Here is a 16,449-nt window from a genome sequence, read left to right as displayed (position 1 = left end):
TCTACTCCTGCTGCTTCTTGTCTGAGCAAAATGCACCGGGAAATTTCCACCCGCATCCAGACTGTGCCTGCCTTCCTTACCGTAATTAACATCCCAGGGAAAAGATGTGCTCAGCTGGGCACCCATCTGCCAAGGCCTTGGCCTCATGCGCTCTGTCCCTGGGGATTCAGGGTCCATTTCACCACTCTGAGGAGTGGGCATAAGCATCCCTGGAGAGAGATTAACCTCACTTAGCTCAGCAGACAACTGTGCTGGTGCCGAGGAGCTCCACAGGCAGAAATAGTGACTAGCAGGGAAGGGAAGCCTGAGGTGGTACAGCCCTGTCAACAGAGGGTGTGCATTAGGGGAGTAGAGGGGCTACTGGTGGATGAATCCTAAAGGCAGTTAAGAAACAGATGTCTGTACCAACATCTTTCTGAGGGAAGGTCCAGCTTTCAGGGCAACCAGGGTTGTGTGCAGGAAGAAAAAGAGAGGGGTTTCTAAGATGGCTGAGTCACCCCTTGAAGGGAGAAACTGGAATAAACTAGGTGAAGTCAGAAGAGGAAGCATGGAATCCAAGAACACAACCCTACATGGCCCAAGATCATTAGTCTAGCACACTCCTCAGACGCGGAGACAGAAGGAGGTCTGGAACCTTCCTTTGCCGAACTCTCTGTGCCTCCCATACTTGACATCCCAGAATCCCAGCTTAGTTTTTAGAGTCAAGTATTCCCTGATAAAATTTGAATCTCAGCTCCTGTGCATCTGGATTGTGCTTCCTGGAGCAACAGGGACGCAGGTACCTTGAGAACCTGGCAGGGGGAGGAGGAATAAAGAAGACGCATGCCCGGAGCCTCTGTCGCTACAGTCTGTGGCACACAGCCCCCTCCTCGCTGTCCTGTGACTAGTAACCGGGATTCTTTCAAACACGGGCGGTCAGCACCATCCTGGGCTACCTGTCTTCTTGGCCAACTTTGGCTGCTGATGCCGAGCCTATACCGACCTCATTCGACTGCCCACACTTGTACTCTGACCCTTCGTCAATGACGAGCTGACAAAGGTAAAGACAGAACTCCTAGTCAGGATAAGCCTGGCCAAGCATAGCTTGACCCTTGGCCAAGTGTGAATTTCCTCGGGGCAGAGCCAGGGCATAGTAGAGCAACAGGCCACTGGCTTCCTCAGACCCTCTTTACTCATCAAAGCGGGAGAGAGGAATCCTGTCTGATGCTTTTCCTAGAGGTGGAGCTGATCAAGAAGGCCTTGGGAAAGGATGCTCGGTCATAAAGCCAGACAGGAGGAAATGATACTTCCTGAGGCCTCAGCTAGAGTCCATCCAATCACAGCCCACACTGGGAGGAACTGGCATAAGTTACATCCAATCACAACACATCTGTGGGGAACTAGAATAGGGCACATCCAATCACAGCCCACACTGGGAGGAACTGGCATAAGTTACATCCAATCACAACACATCTGTGGGGAACTAGAATAGGGCACATCCAATCACAGCCCACACTGGGAGGAACTGATACAACAAAATAAGTTATGCAGTAAATAGATGTAAGAATAGGCGCCCCAACCCTCAGAGACATTCACGGGAAGATTCATGCCCGGAGTCTGTTCTGTCTGGAGTCCGCCACTTCTGCTCCTTGCTTTTTACTGCCATCCCGAAGAAACTGCTCTGTACCACTCCAGGGCTGACTGGGATGGGCTACTGCAGTGCTAGAGGATGCCTGTCAACCACTAGGTGGGTTGACAGCCACTCAGAATGAGTCCCTCCAGTTAGCAGACCTGAATCCCATGTACCTCTCTTCCCCTAACCCAACCCCGACATCTTGTCTTCCCCATGAAGAACCAACCATGGCGGAGCCTCCCCGTTCTTTCTATGGGCCAGCTTCTTGTCTCTTGCGCCTGCCTTGTGCGATGGGGTTTACGTTAATACACAGACTCCTCTCAACGTTTCCCACACCACAGCTCCCCCAAAACAAACCCACGTTCATGACAAATTCTTGTTTCCCAGGGAAGGGCACCAGCTCCATCCTTATCTCTTCAGCTCTGTAACCAAGAAAGTAAATCCTAATTAATAGGAGACAGAGCCATTCTGAAGCTGTTCCCCCCCCCCCCCCCCGTTCTCACACATCACGTGACCAGCAAGGGCGTATGAGGAGAAAGGAGAAAGAGGAAAGAACACAGCAGTGTAGCTGGCAGAGGTTGGGGTTGGAGGCAGCCTTTGAGGACCACAGCCAGCCAAGCCTCAGGTCAGTCCTGGCAGGAGACATCTGAGGAGTCAAGTCAGCAGCAGTGATCATTTCTAAATCTCTGACGCACAGACGACTATCTCCCTTCTCTGTAGTAGGAGCAAGTTGGTTTGTCCACAGGAAATATGATGTTCTCACGGTGTCCTGGGTAGGATGTGGCTACTCAGTCTCCACACGGGTGTTGGCATGGAAACTCCTGTAGCCCCAGGGATGCTGGCAGGATGGTGGCCACCAAGGCTGGAGACCCCCTGCCTTTGTGATCATAAGTAGATTCTGGCTTAGTGTCAGACTTCTCTGAGCCTCGGTACCTTCCCACCCACTGGGCCACCTTGGGCCAATGGCTGTTGTCTCTGCCTCAGTATCTTCATCTTAGGAAGGCCATTCGCAGTAGATATCACCAAATGGGAGGGATGTCAGGGTTCATTGGGACTCAGGTCCTGGTCCTCTGGTTCTGCAAATGTGGATAACAGCTCTCTGGCTATGTACACCCAAGTCTTGGTCCTCTGGTTTTGTGGACCCAAGTCTTGACTCCCTGGAACTTTTGCTACCCCCACTGCTGCTGATCCCCCCCATCTGCTCTTGGTCACTCTTTCTTTTCTTCCTTCCTCTTCTTCCTCTTTCTCCTCCTCCATCTCTCTCCCTTCCTAGCTGCCTTGTTTCTGTTTCTGTCTCCGAACATGGAATAGATCATTGGCCAAACTGATTTATGGCAAATTGGTCATTTGGTGAATTGACCGTTGGCTCAATTGATTTCTAGCAAATCGCTGTAGGATTTCCACCGGGGCTGTTTAAAGATTCAGTGAGGTCATGCATGGATGCGCTGAGCACTGGGCTGACACATAGCTGCCAATCACTAGGTACTTCTGGGTTATTGCTGGTGCTGCCAGAGTACCGGCACCTATGGATGGGTACGGCACCTATGGATGGGTACGGCACCTATGGATGGGTAGGAAGGCCCTGCCGCTGCAGGAGAAGCCTTTGGACACCAACTTGTGCACTTGACCCAGTAGTAACTTCTTTCTGTTTGGGAACAAGTCAGAGCAGGATCACCAAGAAAGCCAAGCCTGGGCTTCAGAGTAGAGTCTTATCCTGGCTCCAGTGCTGTCCTTTCACAGAACCAGTCTGCCTTCAGAGTTGTCGTCTCCAGAACAAGGGTATTGCCCAGGGAGTGAGCAGTGTCTCCTTTACCTGCAAGAAGAAGGTAGGGGGAGCAGGGAAGGATGGAGTGAAGGGGGAAGAGAGAGAGGTAGAGAGAAGGGTGGGCTCTTTAGGGGAGGCATCCCCTCCATAGTGAGGCAGCTCCACACCGGCTGTGCTGTGGTGCTGATGGCTTTTTGCAGCACCCGAGTCTGCGGCTGTCTTCACCCCTTGCCTGAGCCACCACCATAGCAACTTCCTGCATGTGGCAGTGATGGATGCCACAGGAAAGAGGCTCAGTGTGTGTGTGTGTGTGTGTGTGTGTGTGTGTCCACACACAAGTATACATGCATGCATTACTCTTGTTGTTAGATGCCCTCCAGGGTTTTGGCACCAATGTTAGGAAAAGGATGAAGAGATTGGGGTTGGGTGGATATGTTCCATGGAGGTGCAGCGAGGCCTGGGGGCAAGGGAGATGCCTCTGGGGGACCCATGATGGGAATCCCTTCCCCCGAGGGACCAGGCACACGATGGTATAGTACAGAATAGCGTTTATTCAGGTCATGGGGGAGTTAAGAGGGTGGTAGAGGCAGAGAGAGAGAGAGAGAGAGAGAGAGAGATGAGGGGGGCAAGCAGCCCTCTTTATAGTGTCAGGTAACTGGGGCGGAGCATACCAGGTATTGCCAGGTAACTGAGGGGTGAGGTTTACAGAATCCCAACAACTCTCCCCAGCTGGAGTCTACAAGTAGGGAGCATATTACCTTTCTAGGGTTCCTTACCAGCCTACCAGCCAGGAAATAACGATTTCCCAGGATCCTCTGTTTCTCTCTCACTGTGTTATGTTACTGTGCCTGCCAGACTCTGGCAGACCCACTGTAAAATGACAGAAAGCCAGCATCCCCACACCCTTTCCTCTGGCTTTTATCCACCTGATTGCATGTGGCTGGAGCCCTGGAGGCCATGCAGCTGGAGAAATGTCAAAACCGTATTAAATTATTGGACATGAATGAACAGTAAGTGAACACTTGTCACCTGCTGGCTGCGGGACCCCCGAGGTTCCCATACAGTGGTGGAGATCGGCCTCCTGACACCTCCTCTCGCTGTCCTGATCCTTCACCAGGCCCGTGCAACTGGAGCTGGAGGAGGCCGGGTGGATCCACCCACAGTCTGTCCCAGGCAACGGTTACACAGCAGCCCCATTAGTCCTGCTGAGGAGGGGAGGAAGTACAGTACGCACAGAATAGTTCACTGAAGCTCATATCTGGAGCCTTCTCTTCTTTCGGTTTTAGAAGAAGAGGTAGCAGCAGTGTTGGCTTGTGACAGATCTGATAAGCCATTCTGTTTAAAATGTGTGGTCTGGTGAGTGTGACACAGACATGCACAGCCATAAAGACAGGGAACACATTTATTGTCCCAAATCTCCCTTTGTCCCGGGAACAATCCCAGCACCCCTCTCCACCCACTGTCCCTCTGTCCATCTGTTTGCTACCACGAGAGATCAGAGTTCGTTTTCTGGGGCTATAAAATAAAGGGAATCCCATGGTATATGTGGCTGTCTGGCTTCTGTCATGTCCCATAAGCACCTTGAATTTAGCTGTGATGTGGGTAGCAGTAGTGTGGAGTTTTATTCTTTTGCATTTGTTTGGTGTGTGGCATAGGCATATGCCTAGGTATGTTTGTACCACAGGAGAAAGACAGAGTTGGTTCTGTCTCATACTGTGTGGGTCCTGGGGTCCAGTCAGCCTTGGTCGCAAGCCTTTCCATGTGCCAGATCATGTTGGAAGCCCAGAACATGTGTAATGCTTGTATGTTTAGGGACACTGTTTGACAAGTGGAGGGAAGAGGACAACTTGGGGGAATTGACTCTGGCCTTTTGTCATGTGACTCCTGGAGATGAAATTCAAGCTGTCAGGCTTGGTAGCCAGCGCCTTAACTTTTGAACTTTCTCAAGGCCAAGGGTGTTGAATTTTAGCATCAAACAATGTTCCGCTGAACAGAAACACAACTTGCCTCTCCATTTATAGCTCTGGGGACACTTAAGTCATTTTCAGTCTAGTGTTACAAATGAAACGGCCATGAGTCTTTGCGTACAGCCCTCCGCACACTAGTGCACTTTTTTAAAAAGGAACATTATACAGATCAAAAACAAACAGACCCAGTCAAAGGCGAGTGCACAGGGTTTAAGGCGGTGTCACACTGCCCTCCAGAGCAGTCCACGATGCGGCTCCTGCGTGTCTCTGTCATCCTCATCCTCCACAAACATCTTTATGTGACACACACTTTCCTGATGGCTGGGGCACTCACCATTGCTGGCTGCTTACTCTCCAATATGTCTTTTTTCTTGGAATAGTTTTTGTTTAAATCTTTAATTAAACTGTGTTGTTGTTGTTGTTAATGTTCAGAGCTGATTTTTAGTGTGTGTGTCCCTCAGCAAACGTCTGATTTGCAAATGTTCCTTCTCCCTCTGGCTTTTCTCTTTGTTCTTTGAAGAGAAGTTTTCCGTTTTGAGGAAGTCAAACTTGTCTTCTTCCCCTTCCTCCATAAGCTTTTGGTTTGTGTCTATGGAGTCTTCCCATTGCTCAAAGTCAAAAATAGATTCTCTCATGCTTTAATTCTACAAAAAACTGACTCATTTCTACAAGTTCTGCAACCTTTAGGTTCTAAGTTTAACTGTTTATGACTTTTATACTATTGGTGGGACAGAGAGCTGTGTTTGATGTGGGACATCCAGTGGCTTTGGCAAAGATGAAGATTCTGAGTCTTTCTGAATCACTTTATACTTTTATCAAAACAAATATTCCATGTCTGTGTGTCAGCCTGTGTCTCTGTGTCTGTCTGTCTCTCTGTGTGTATGTCTGTGTCCATCTGTCTATGTCTCCATGTGTGTCTCTGTGTATATGTGTGTATCTGTATCTATGTGTCTTTCTGTGTGTCTGTGTGTCTATCTGTGTCCCTGTATGTGTGTGTCTGTATCCATGTGTGTCTCTGTATGTCTCTGTGTGTGTCTGTGTGTCTGAGTATGTGTCTGTATCTGTGTGTGTCTGTGTGTCTGTATTTGTGTGTATCTGTGTGTGTGTCTGTATGTCTGTATCTGTGTGTGTGTCTTTCTGTGTGTCTGTGTGTCTATCTGTGTCCCTGTATGTGTGTCTGTATCCATGTATGTCTCTGTATGTCTCTGTGTGTGTCTGTGTGTCTGAGTATGTGTCTGTATCTGTGTGTGTCTGTGTGTGTGTCTGTATGTCTGTATCTGTGTCTTTCTGTGTGTCTGTGTGTCTATCTGTGTCCCTGTATGTGTGTGTCTGTATCCATGTGTGTCTCTGTATGTCTCTGTGTGTGTCTGAGTATGTGTCTGTATCTGTGTGTGTCTGTGTGTCTGTATTTGTGTATGTGTGTGTGTGTGCGTGTGTCTGTATGTCTGTATCTGTGTATGTGTCTTTCTGTGTGTCTGCGTGTCTATCTGTGTCTCAGTATGTGTGTGTCTGTATCCATGTGTGTCACTGTGTATGTCTGTGTATGTGTCTGTATCTGTGTGTCTGTGTGTCTGTATTTGTGTGTGTGTCTGTGTGTCTATATCTATGTGTGTGTGTTTCTGTGTGTCTGTATCTGTGTGTCTCTGTCTGTATCTGTGTGTGTCTGTGTCCATGTGTCTGTGTGTATCCTCTAGGCTCTCTGGTTCTGCTGCTCAGTTCTCTCCTCTTCCCTACCCCACACCATCTCACTTACAGATGCAGTGTACACAACCCTTCCACCTATATGGCATCTAGACGTTTCTTCCCTCTTGTCTCATCGACACTCTCTGCATTTCCACACGGCTTCTGGAAACAGTTGATCAAATTCGCCAACTGCGGGCATTTTGCTTGTGGTTGCATTTCATCTGACCGTTTGCAAATAAGATGCTTTTCCTTTAGGTCTCTGTTTCCTTAGGTCCTCAAACCTCACTTCACAGTGTTTAGAGCCCAGGCTTAGCACATCCTGTGTCAAGTTTGCCCGTGTAAGCTTTATGCCAGTGTCCATGCTATTTTGGATCTTTGACTTGTGGTGCTTGCTATTGGGGATTGATCGTACCCCTCAAAGCCGGTGGCTCTCTGTAGTGTCTATTAGGTTTTCTACACGGGCAACCTTGACATTGATGCACATCATTTTTCCCTTCCTGGTATGGTTGCCTTTATTCTTTTCTTGCCTCTGTGTTTTAGTTGGCACCTCTGGGGTTCATATGTCTGGGAAAGCAGACATCCATCTTTACGTCTTGGCTTTATTTTCATATCAAGAATGTGGTTAGCCATGGGTGCGTCGCACGTGCTTGCTTTGTAGCTGAGTGGGACAGCTTCCAGCTTGCTGATAATGAATTCATATTAGATTTTATTTAAATAATCGGTGCCTATTTTGATGATCACGATGTTTTCCTTTTCCAGCTCCTTAATATGGCGAATTACACTAATTGATTTTCAGATGCTGAAACTCGTCTTGCATTACTGGGATAAACCCAGCTTGCTCATGATGTGCTCTTTGGAAGGAAGTTATTAAATGTCCATTCCGAACCTCCTGCCTCAATCATATCGAGGGATATGTCTTGTGGTTTTTCTTCTTGTCACATGTGTCTGATCTGGTGTGCAGGATGAGGGGTGGCCACAGGCTTCAGTTTTCTGTCAGCTTATGTATACCGTTTCCCTGGATGTTAATGACATTCTTAAGTGAGTCTTTTGGGTCAGGAGACAGTGTGGGGTGATAGGTGTGGCTGGGTCTGAGTGCATGGGGCCTATTAGAAATTATTATTGCTATTTTTTTAATGTAGGGCCAGTCTGGTCTACATAGTGAGTTCCAGGATAGCCCAGGTGCCACAGAGAGACAAACACTGCACCGTCTCTTCTGCTTGACAGTTTCTCCTGCAGTTTGTTTATTTATGGGGTTCTCCCATTTCGCCTGAGTCACCCCACTTGTATTCTTTCGTATTCCAACTCAGAGTACTGCTAGGGCTTCTCCACCTGACACTAGTCATTCTCAACCTTTATCTTTCTGTTTTATTCTTAAACCATCTGCCTAGAGCTTTATCAACTTTGCTAATGTTCTCAAAGAACTAACTTTGGCTCTGTCGATCTTCTTATTGGCTTTCTGATTCTATTTTATAGATTTCAGCTTTTTTCCTCGACTTTCCATTCTTTTACCAACTTTCTGTTGAATTAGTCAATTTTCTTCTAATGTATTTTTAAAAGATCTATTTGTTTACTTGTGTGTCTTTGTGTGTATGTGTGTTCTGTGTGTCTATGTGTGTGTGAGTATGGGTGTATGTGATGGCATATGTGTGTATGTAGTGTATGTATATAATGTGTATATGTAGTATTGTGTGTGTGCATATGTGTGTGTGTTCCTGTGGTATGATGTGTGTGTATTGTGGTGTGTGATTGTATGAGTATGTAGTATGTATGTATATGTGTGAATGTGTATATGTGTGTGAGTGTGTATATGTGTGTGAGTGTGTGTATGTGTGTGTATGTGTGTGAGTGTGTGGTGTGCATACATGTGTGTAGTAATTACATAGAGTCCAGAAGAAAGCATCCAGTGTCTTTTTCTCTACCTATCCCTTTGAGATGGGATCGTGTCCTTAACCTGAGACTTGAAACCAGTAAGTCCCAGAATCCCTCCAGTCTCCAACTACCTTCCCCAAGCTGAGGTTATAGACAAGCACAGAACACTCATCTTGTTAAATGGTGCAGGGCTCTGAACCCCAGTCTTCCTGATTGCACAGCCAATGTTCATAATGACTAAGGCATCTCTCCAGCTCCCTCTTCTAATTTCCTAATATGAGAATGTCAACCTTTGGATTTAAAACATCCCAAACGCGCGCAGGGTGAAAGGCAGTTATCAGTTACCAACCTGGGACGTTATTAGGAAATAGTGGGGCTTTTCCCAGGCGGCTGCCGAAGATGGCGGAGGGGCAGGTTCTAATACTGGATGGCCGAGGCCATCTTCTGGGCCGCCTGGCGGTCATTGTGGCCAAGCAGGTACTGCTGGGCGGGAAGGAGGTGGTTGTACGATGTGAGGGTATCAACATATCTGGAAATTTCTACAGAAACAAGTTGAAATATCTAGCCTTCCTCCGAAAGCAGATGAACATCAACCCCTCTCGAGGCCCCTACCACTTCTGAGCTCCGAGCCGCATTTTTTGGCGCACTGTGCGAGGCATGCTGCCCCACAAGACCAAGAGAGGCCAGGCTGCCCTGGAACGCCTTAAGGTGTTGGATGGGATCCCTCCACCCTAAAAGCGCATGGTGGTCCCTGCTGTCCTCAAGGTTGTACGGCTGAAGCCTACCAGAAAGTTTGCTTACCTGGGTCGTCTGGCTCATGAGGTCGGGTGGAAGTACCAGGCAGTGACCGCCACTCTAGAGGAGAAACGGAAGGAAAAGGCCAAGATCCACTATCGGAAGAAGCAGCTCTTGAGGCTACGGAAACAGGCAGAAAAGAATGTGGAGAAGAAAATCTGCAAGTTCACAGAGGTCCTCAAGACCAATGGACTATTGGTGTGAACCCAATAAAGACTGTTTGTGCCTCATAAAAAAAAAAAAAAAAAAAGGAAATAGTGGGACCTTTAAGAGGTAGAGCCCATGGGGGAAAAGCTGGACATTGGCGGCTCGCCCTGGAAGGGTTACTGGGCTCTTGTTCCTTCCTATTCTTCCTTTTGCTTCTTGGTTTACTGGGAGCCTCCAGCCTGGATGAGGGAGTGATGGAGAGGACAGAATAAGACTCTGGCGATGGCTTTAAATCTGAGGGTCTCCGGTGTTCTGTCTCTCTAACTGTACTGAAATGCTGATGATAACTTCTAAAAACTTTATTGCTCTTTCTGAGGGCAAAAGGCTGCTGGTTTAGGAGATTGACACGTGCAGCCTAACAGCCAGGGATTAAGTAACATGGCCTTTGTTCTATCTCAGCAGGAACTGCTAGTTGGAAATCTCAAGAAGAAAAAGGGACACTTTGAAAATTGATTATAGAGTTTGCTACTAAGTTGTAAAATGTTTCCTATTGAAGCTATCTAAGAAAAAGGAAAAAAAAAAAAAGCAGAAAGATCCTAAGTGGGAAAAGGGGAAAATTCTTGTATGTGGGGGAAGGGAAAAATTCTCCTGAGGGGGGAAAATCTTTTCTATCTGTTTTGCATCTCTTTGTCCTCAGTACTTATACATCTTTCAGAATATGTGGTCGTATGTTTAAAAGTTCATCACAAGTTCACACACACACACACACACACACACACACAAATCAAATCAAAAATTGAAATAGAAGTTTCCAACAGAGAATGTTTACATGCATATCCATTAGGAGTAGTTATCTGGCTAAACATCACCTGTCACAGCTCCTCCGGTTCACTGAAGGTTTAAAACTATAAGTTGTTAGTGAAGTTTTATATAGATAAACCTAGTCAATATTGTATCTTCTGTCCTAGCACCTGTAATAACTCATTAGTTCCCTTTGGTTAATTATTTTACAACCTCTTGGAATATGCTCTGAGAAGGAGAAAGTCTGGTTACCATCTAAGAGCAACTAACTGGTAGAGACTGGCAGAGTTCTCATTGCCCTTTTGACAGTCAGAAAAGGACCTAATAGCAGTCCCACAATAAAAGAGCTTAATAATAACTGATATAATTTTAGGAATTCTTATAGGACCATAATTAAGACTTAAGAAGTCATCTATTTGTCTATATAGCATCACTACAAGACAGTACATCTTCATAGATCTGTAGAGATGTGCTCCAAAGGGGTAGGCTAACACCTAGTTATTGTTATATATGTTTAATAATAACAGTAAAAGCATATTAATAGCAAGAATCTGTCCTAAAATGAAAGATGTATTCTCTTATGGCCCTGCCTAATAAGAGTGAATTTATCACAGACTATATTATAATCTGAAGCAGACCATCTCAGGAAGATCATCTACTAGTTAATAGCTTGTCCCATTGTGGCTCCTAACATTGGTTCTCAAGGGGAACAAACCCCTCTGCCACACACACCTTTTATGATTGTTGCTATCAGGGGCCCAAAACACTGGGTCCAGAGACCCTATGTGGAAAACTCTGGAACAGTGAGCCAAGTAACCCTTTTCACCTTTAAGATGTTTGCCTCTGGTCTTTTCTCAGAGCTACAGAAAACTACTGAAGCTGCCCACTTGAACTCTTGTTTTAAAGACTTAGCTATTTAACATTTGAAGGTTTTTTCAATTGGCAGCATCTTGAAATTTTTGATATTATTTTCCTGACTGGTCATTTCAGAATACTATAAAATATTGATTCCTTCCTTGACCCATGGGTTATTTACAAATACCTTATTTAACTTCTATCTCCAAACTTTTGCAGATATTTTTCTGTTACTGAGTTTTACTGCCGTTGAGGTCAGAGGATAGAATTTGGATGTCTTGAATCGTTTACAGCTATTGAGCCTGGGGTCTGGTCAATACCAGAAACAATCATACTCACTGAAAAGTGTATACATCCAACTCGTTTGGAATACAATGCCAGTTCAGGTCAAGTTCATTAATGTTTAAGTCTTCCAAATATGTGCTGACTTCCCATACCAGTTCATTAATAACGGAAGGAGGCATTGGAGTGCCTGGCTATGATTCTGTGTTGATCTGTCTTCAGTGTAGGACTTCTGGATCATGAACTACACGTATGCTTATTTAACTCTCTATAGACATGGCAACCCCTCGCTCACAGCGGTTGCACTGTTTGGCCTCACTAATAGCAGTGTGCAGAAATTCTGGATGACCTGCTTCTTTGCAAACCTTGGTTGGTATTTGCAGCCATTCTAACAGCTGTGTGCTAGCACCTCATTGGGCATTTTAAAGCAAGTTTGTTTATTTGTTTAGAGACAAGGCCTCCAGCTTAGGTTGGCCTTGAACCTGATTGGTAGCCGAGGAATAGATGACCTTAAACTTCTGATACTCCTATTTCTACCTTCCACTTCCCATGAGCTGGGATTGCAGGCATGCATCTGCTTGCCTGGTTTTATACGGTGCTGGGGATGAAGCCCAGGACTTTGTTCATGCTAAGCAAGGGCTCTGCCCACTGAACCATACTTCCAATCTTCTACATGGTTTTGTGTGCATGCTTTTGTGTGAGAGAGAGCATATTAGCCTGTGGGTATGCATCTGGAAGCCTAAAGTTAGCATCTGGTGTCTTCCTCAGTAACTCTCCATCTTGCGTGTTGAGACAAGGCCCTTGCTGATCCTGGAGCTCCGTTGGGTAGCTTGTCTGGAGATCGCCTGTCTGTGGGTCTTGGAATCACTGGAGGGTCATTACGTACACCAAGTCTCTGTGTAGGTGCTGGAGATTTGAACTCTGGTCCTTCCAGCCATGCAGCATGTGCATTATCTATTGAGCACACCACCAGCTCTGGTTTCGGTTGCATGTCTCTAGTGGCCAGTCATGCTGGATGTCCTCCCAAAAGCACCTGCCATCTGTGGAAGTTCTTTTGTAAAATAGCTCTCTGACCCTCACCCACCAAATCCAGAGTTATGTCAGCTGAACAGAGTTTAGTTTATTAAGTTTTACTTTGACAGGTTTGAATTCTTGTTTCCAGCCTAAGTTTTTGCCTATCTCTAGATCATGCCCTTTTTTTTTGGAAAGGTGGTGATTTACATGAAAACCTTAAAAACCAATGTAAGACTAAAAATCAAAGATGATACACCAGCAGACAGTCACGTGACATCATGAATGATGTCATACCTTCTCCATTCTCAGACACTGTGAGTTTCAAAGTCTACAAACAGCCATGGATTTGTGAGGATAACACAAAGACGAATCCAGGGAGTATGAGTGACTATTCAGTGTTGATGCTTTTGCTAAGGTCCTGAATTCAGTTCTCAGCACCTGTAACTCCAATTCTAAGGAATCTGATGCCTTCTTCTGGACACTCTTGGGTATTGCATTGTGTGGTACACATGAATATATGCATGTCCTCTCACATACACATAAAGAAAGCAGGAACCCAGCAATCGCATTTTTCAGTTTTAAGACATATTTAACCCTTTCCCTCCCACCCCCACCTTTAGATAGGGTTTCACTGTGTATCTCCAGCTAGTCTGAACCTTGCTCTGTAGACCAGGCTGGCTCTGAACTCTCAGAGATCTATCAGCTTCTGCCTCCCAAGCCTGTGCAACCGTGCCTGGTTCATCTACTTAATTCTTTAAAAACAGATTTTATTGTTTAGGGCAGTCTTTTCATTTTTAACAGAACTGAGCAGAAGGCACAGAATTCTCTGAATTTCCTGTCCGCACAGGAAAGCAGCCTTCCGGATTACCATCCTCTACCTTAGTGACTTGGTCCTGGCACACAGCCTACACAGCACCAGGTCCACCTCCCAGAGCCACAGCCAGCACTTCAGCTCACTCTGGGAGTCCCATGAGTGGTGCGTCTGGACAAATGTGAGGACCTTGTCCACTGTGGACACTTTGTTTCTTAGAAACAGATGCTGGTACCCTGGGAGTGGGGGGGGGCAATCATCACTTCTCATCCTCTCCAGCCAGTCATGCTGCAATGAAGGAAAGTCCTGAGTCTGTCAGGAGAGGGACATTGATGGGTGTGGGACAGAGGGCTCTCCTGGGGGGTTAGACATTTGAGTAGGACAGGACGTGCCAGAAGAGCAGTTTCATTGCCCTCCAATCCTCTGCTGCCTTTACAGGGCCCTGTTCATCATCTTTCCTTCCATATGAGATTCCCTGGAGAGCTTACCCCTTTGGTGATGTCTCTGTGTCCCCTTTTTTATGTACTAAGTCCATGTGGCTTTCTCTTGCTCTCCAGCCGTCAGATCCCTCATGAGTCTCTGGAGCTGCTAAGATGGCTCAACAGGTAAAGCCTCTTGTGCAGTAAGCCCGCTGGCCCAAGCTTGAAACCCACAAAAAGGTGGAAACAGGGAGTGGACGGACTCCCCAAGGCTGTCTTCCACCAGCACTATTGCTCACATGCCTCGCCACCCAAGTTAAAAGAACTCACACACAAGTGATCTTACACTTAAACTGAGAAACAATAGGACCCTCTTGTCCACACATCTCTTTCCCAGGACTCTCACATTCCCCCTGGAGAATGAAGCTCGGAGAGGCACAGGTGCTCCTGCGAATCACACAGTCTATTGGAGCAAGGTCAGGACCACGGCTCCTAAGTCTCTGACTATTCCAGCTAAGGTGGGGTACCCTAGGCTGCTTGGCTTTGGGTACCTGGCAACAGTGTTGGGTGAGCCGCATTGCCAAGCGGTCTCTTTTGTCTCTAATCTGGCCTCTGGTTCTCTCTCTTCTGTGATTCCAATTTCAGGAGCATTTTTTTTTTTTTTTTTTGGTCTGTGTTTTTAATTCTCTTGTTTTTCATTATACTCTCTCTCTGGGTAATCTGAGGCTTGCAGGCGGCTAAGTACGACGTGTACATTAAAATGAAATGCAATAAAAAATAATTGAACATATTTCTTTCATGTCTGAGTGGTGAATTAATCTCCCTGGCACATCCTGCTTCCTCTTTGTTCCTTCTGTGTTTTGTCTGAAATTTTGCTCCCTTCCCCCCAAATCTCTGGGATCTGAACAGACGCCCCCCCCAGCCTCTGCACTCTGGAGACACATACTCATTCCTGACTCTGCAGCCTGTGTCCGGTGGTGGATAACCTACACCCCCAAGGCTCAGAAGACACTGTCAGTGTCTGCATTGGTGAGCGTCCAGTGGGGGAGGGCACTAGTTGATGTGTGGGAGCCAAGGCATCTGTCAGCAACAAGTGAGGTGCAGTGCAGCAAGGGAGTCTTTTATTCTGTAGTGAGTTCTTTAGGAAGAAAAAATGCCTTCCCGAAGATTCTTCCTTCTGTGGCCAGATTTACCCTCAACACCCCTAAGGGCAGGTCCAGACTACAGGTGTACCGATAAGTCATCTTTGGAGAAGGGGGGTGAGACAGCCGTTGTGATTGTCCCACGATCTGGAGGAGCACACAGGTGTATGCCTGCCGCTGCTGCTGGAGCTCAGAGTCTAGTGTGAAAGGGGGAGGGGCAGCCACAGCACCACCTCAGTGCTGGCTTCAGAGTGTCCTGGCAGTGTGGGGTCTGGGTTGATGGCCAAGCCCAGAGGTGACAGAGATTCTGAATCACGTGATTCATCAGTACTAGATGCACCTGTGGCACAGCTGTCCCCTAGGGCAGCTGCCATACCAGAGGTTGTGAAGGTGACACACATGGGCAGGTAGTGTCTGTTCACACTGTCCTATAGCACAGTGGATTGGTTCATCTTAGAAATGAGCTCATGGCTCGCCCTTTGCCCAGTCATGGGAAACAGTTTTTCCAGAGAGGCAGAGAGCCCTGGCTGCACACACTCACATGATTTCCCCCTTCATCAAGAGGGGTGCTGCTTTCATGCTTGCTTTACAACTGGGAAACTGAGGCTCGAGGAGCTGACCCCAGACCCACGGAGGGGAGTGATGGTCAGATTGTACTGCTGTGCTCTGTCCCTCTGCAGGGCCCTGGGTGGATCTGGATCAGGATCAGGCAGGTACCAGGGGGACCTGTCTCCACCCTAAATATTATCATCTGTATCCAAGTTGGTGTCTGGGCTGGTCTCTCAACCCTATCTTCTGTCACTCTGCTCTAGGATCCCAGGCACCTGCCTGTGACACGGGGGGACTCTCCTTTCCTCCTCAGAACCACGCATGCATTTATTCTGTATCATCAGTAGTGGGGGATCCACAGTGGCTAGGCTGGTGTCCAAGTCCTGCTGGTGTTTCTTTAAGAAGCAGAGCAAAAGCATATGCTAATGATGGGTAATTGTTCTGCATATTCACAGATGGGTCACAATGTGTAAAACCCACTTCCCACAATCCACACCTACAGCAGCATCAAACCTCTTAGCTGCATGGAGACTCCTTGCTTTCACTGTAGTGGAAGTGCTGATGCTGTACACTCTTGGGGGCCTCAGCTGCTGTGGTTGCTATGCCCACACAGACCTGTGCCCATTGCGGTCCTGCCCAGATTGCCTGGCCTTCTCAGCTTCCTGGAGAGGCTGTTGAGTCCCCTGGGAAGGATCAGGGAGACCATAGAAAGCCATATTCCCACTCTGTGAACAAGGA

At 47.1% G+C, this 16,449-nt stretch overlaps 1 pseudogene across 1 annotated transcript; it reads left to right on the top strand.

Moving 5' to 3' along the window:
* Positions 1-9,295: 9,295 nt before the first annotated feature.
* Positions 9,296-9,895, top strand: LOC308424650 (large ribosomal subunit protein uL13-like; annotated as a pseudogene). Its single transcript has one exon. The product of its transcript is annotated as a large ribosomal subunit protein uL13-like (transcript).
* Positions 9,896-16,449: the final 6,554 nt, after the last annotated feature.

This window comes from Micromys minutus (genome assembly GCF_963924665.1).
Source record: "Micromys minutus genome assembly, chromosome: 9".
NCBI lineage: Eukaryota > Metazoa > Chordata > Mammalia > Rodentia > Muridae > Micromys > Micromys minutus.
Note: the sequence above shows the minus strand (reverse complement) of the source record. Positions and strands in the feature narration are given on the sequence as shown.